At 32.3% G+C, this 4,400-nt stretch overlaps 1 non-coding gene across 1 annotated transcript; it reads left to right on the top strand.

Moving 5' to 3' along the window:
• Positions 1-2,346: 2,346 nt before the first annotated feature.
• On the top strand, positions 2,347-2,420 carry TRNAR-UCG. Its single transcript has one exon. It is a non-coding gene; the product is annotated as a tRNA-Arg (tRNA).
• Positions 2,421-4,400: the final 1,980 nt, after the last annotated feature.

Raw genomic sequence — 4,400 nt, 5'->3', positions numbered from 1 at the left:
GAGAAAGATAGCAAACAAGCAGAGCCCACCGTTGAAGAAGAAGAGGATATGTCCAACATCAAAGTTCTGCCACAGCCAGAAGGCTTCCAGGCTTCTCTTCCCAAGCCTTTACCGGGCTTTGGCAGTTTTTCAAACTCCACCACTTCTAGGATCTTGGATCTTGGATCTTGTTATAGTAGGATTGCTCCATCTCAGGCAGCAACGACACAACACAGTTGCAGGGATGGGGAGAGAAAAGGTGTAAAAACGGAAGAATGAGAATTTGGATTTGTTACTTTTATCCAACGATTATATTTAGGAGGAACAAATCCTACGGCTAATATCCTTTTAATATTTTTAATTCCAATGTAACCTGTAACATATCTATCCCTTTTCTTTTCTTTTTTTTAATCATTTATAATTTATAAGAGGTTGACCATAATTTTTTGAAATTCTCCAACATATTATACAACCATATGTGGTGCTTACTTGGGACTATAACATATTTGGTGAGTGGCTGGTGATAATATAATATGTTCACAAAAAGTTTTCTCTATTTTTTATTTAATACTAAAAGTTATCATAATGGAATAATATATATAATATTTTTCACAAAGAATGTTATTTTTTATTCTCCCAACTAGTATTGACATAGTGACATCTTTATGAAATTTAGATGTCACCTGAAATGCTATGTGATAGGTATTGGGGTAATTTGTCATTTTATAACAAATTGTCTAAATCACAAAGTTAGTGCCGAGACTGCTTTAGAGAAAAATTTTCTTTCATGATCATATGATTTGAGTTATTTGAAAAAATGAGTTGGCAAAACCAACCCTTGGATAAAAGAGTTCGCATTAGTTTTATTTTAAGTTTAACCAAAAGTAACCTCTTATTGTTTAGAAGTCAAATTATAGTATCCATTTAAATGTTTGTTTTATGTCGTATTGTTTTCTTATTATTATTATCATTAATTATTTTTAAATGATTAATTTTAATTTTATCAAATTTTCAACATAAAATAAAACCATATGTGGAAGTGATTTTGGGCCATATCCCTTTAATAAATAGGGATGATATATTCCCAAAGATTTACTTTCGTTATTATTATTATTATTATTATTTAAAAATAACACATCTTTATAGACTTTTTAAATGCCATTTGAGATGTGATATGGTAGATACTGGGTTATTTATCAATCCTCTTTAAAACAAGTCAGGAGCCAGTATCCTTCCTAACCCTTAAATCCATTAATAAATCTTATTATTTAGGATCCAGATATACTTATACTTGATTTGATAAATATCCAATCAAATTATATGAGGTGTATCCACCAAGTTTAAAATGTCAAAGTACAATGTTTTGTACTTATATACATATTTTAATTTTAGGTAAAAATATTATTATAAGTGAAGCTACCCGCCTAACATTATCAAAAATTTATAATTCCCGCCTAATATTATCAAAAATTTATAATAAAAAAAAAAACAAATTTGAATCCACCATCATGCTTTGTATCCAACCCATTTATAGATCATATGAATTTATTTATTTGTTCCTAAATGTTTTTAATTAAGACCTCAAATTTGAAATATGATCAATAAATATACTCTCCTCCCAATTAATAGTTTAGATTAGCAAATTTGGCATACCACCTAACAATTGAGGTGTTGGAACTACACTCCACATCTACATCCCTACTCTGCATTATTTTTACGTTCCATTATTTGAAAATAATTTCTTCATCCATATTTTTCAAATATTTTGTCAAGACAACATGGTACCAAAAACTCATAAAAATAATAGCCTCTCTTAACATTAATATGTTTTTCTTCCCCCCCCCCCCTTCGGTTGTTAATTATTCTTCTAAATTTTTTTATTTTTTTTATATTAAAAAGTAATTGACTGAATTTTACTAATGTGAAGGTGAATGTCAATTCATTCATTGTGGCCTATCGCAAACCCAGATAATAGATGGGAGAGAGGTGGAGAGAGACGAGGGGTCTCATCTATATTATCACATCGTTAAGCCACCAGTGAAAGAAAACTTTGTCAAAAAATAATTATATTTTATACACAATTGTCAATCTCTTGTATGTCGATTAAGATTGAGAAAATAATTTAGTAAAAATTAACCGAATAGAACTTTAACCAGCATTATCATGTTAATCCTACTTTATCACTTCCTATTAATAGGGAAAAATAAATTTCATGGTCCCTATGATCTGAGTTATTTAAAAAGCTCAGATAAAAAAAAAATAAAAAAATAAAAAGGAAATCTAATTGGTTAGATTATTTGAGGTGGGAAAGTTAAAAAAAATATAGATAGTTAAAACTTTAAAGGAACCTACCCAAGCAACATCTAAGACCGCATAGCGCAGTGGATTAGCGCGTTTGACTTCGGATCAAAAGGTCGTGGGTTCGACTCCCACTGTGGTCGTCGGATCTTTTGAACCACAAATTTGTTTCATAACAATTTTTGCACCTTGAAAATTTGCGGCCCATTATTTCAGAGTTTCATACAATGAATTTGTGTCAGAATTATATATATATTTGCCAAAATTTCGTTTTGAAATGAAACTCAAATATTAATTATGTTCCAACATTTTTTTCTTGATTTGTTTTAGAAAAAACGAACTATGAACACCAAAAGGAAGATTTCATTTTTTTCTTCTCATAAAACGAAAAAAAGTCATAAACGTCTTTTTGAATGACTACCGAACACAGCCAAACTGATAAGTCAATACACAAAATTTATTTTAAAAAAAAAATAGCCATACTTAAATTCCCGTTTGTAAAGAAGGGTAGATCCGTTTGAATTATATCAATACAAGTCAATCCAAAATAGTATCGAATTGGTATAAGAATCTTGATAGCGCTTCCCTCTGTCTATCAATCTTTATATGAAAAAAAAAAGTTATCTACAAAATAATGTAGAAGTTACCAAGTAGGGCGCCACCTTTTAATTTTTTCCCATGCCACAATTAAACCCAAGAGTTTCTACGATAGTATTTTTATTCTTGCTAACGACAAGTATCCAAGCTTCTAGTCCGCGGGCCTATACTAATCACACAATCGCATGGATCATACCATACTTGGGTTGAATGAAAACCATTCAACTTTCACTTAAAGTAATGAAGATCACTGAATACCCTTGTATGAGTGATCCCAAAGAGATAAGAGGAATCGAACCCATAACCACACACTTTTCTGAGGCAAAGATTCCTTATCAACTCGGCTAGCCCCTTGGGGTTACTACTTACAACCCGTATAATACCAATCTCCCACAACAACTCAAGACATATTTCTCGAATTAAGTGAGTAATAATATCCTCCTCAAGATAAGCGTTTTTCCCTGTAAAAATGGTTTTCCTAATGGCCTAACAGGATAGATGAATGTAGCTAAACCAACCAAATTAGGGATGATGCTCAGCTGAATTTGAGTGTTCTTTGTATTTTAAGTCAAGCCCATCGGAGGCCCATGGGCCAAGATTGCTGAGTATCTTACATTCCCGTCCAAAATCCAAACTTCGGCATCTGCAAGTCCACCTGACCAGGGAAAACTGAAATCGCGTCCTACTAAAACTGGACCATAGCTAATGGCGTAATACACCCACTCCACTAAGGGGGTGGGGCCCTTAGTGGGGCCAGCAACTCTGTGGATTTGGCTTTTGATACTAGTTTGCCAAACCCCTATCTTTTTTCAATGTAGGCTTTGTAGGGTAGTTGCCCTTCAGCTATGGTACTATGGTACTCCATCACAGGCATCACAGTAGTTCATAACTTTACAGTTGTAATTATTGTTCTTTTTTTTTTTTTTTTTGGTAGGAGTTGTAATTATTGTTCACTAGCTTAAAAACTCAATTCTGATTCGAAAACGGATTAGTATATGTCCAAATGGGTCAAGAACATTGTTAGTTAAAACGGGAACGGCAAAAAAACAGAAGTGTACGGTACGGGTTTTAAACAGATAAAAACGTTGAACGGTACGGTCAAAAAAACAGGGAACGGAAAACGGACGGAAACGAACGGTACGAGTATTAAACGTGTAGTTTTCAAAAAAACGGAACCAAAAAAACGGTAGTATACTCATGCAATTTGAGAGATTATTACCTGTATACATGCATCTAATAGTCTAAAAGTTCTAGGAGTCCCAAGATAAAATAGCCCAATGGGCTACAAGAAATGAGATGTTGTTAGCTTTAGCTTCTCTTTACTCATTGGGCGATAAGAAGATGAGATTTTTTTCCTATAAATAGTATGGAGTTAAAAATAAAAAACCAAGTACCATATTGTCTTCACTCTTCACTTTTACTAATAGGTTTTTTTTTTTTTTTAAATTAATTTTTTTTTACAAAATTCCTATTTTACCCTTAAAAAACGGATACGCGTTTAAAACGGCCGTTTTAAACGCGTTTTA

The sequence above is a fragment of the Macadamia integrifolia genome, chromosome 8 (genome assembly GCF_013358625.1).
Source record: "Macadamia integrifolia cultivar HAES 741 chromosome 8, SCU_Mint_v3, whole genome shotgun sequence".
NCBI lineage: Eukaryota > Viridiplantae > Streptophyta > Magnoliopsida > Proteales > Proteaceae > Macadamia > Macadamia integrifolia.
The sequence above is the reverse complement of the archived record's forward strand: the minus strand, read 5'-3'. Positions and strand labels throughout refer to the sequence as shown.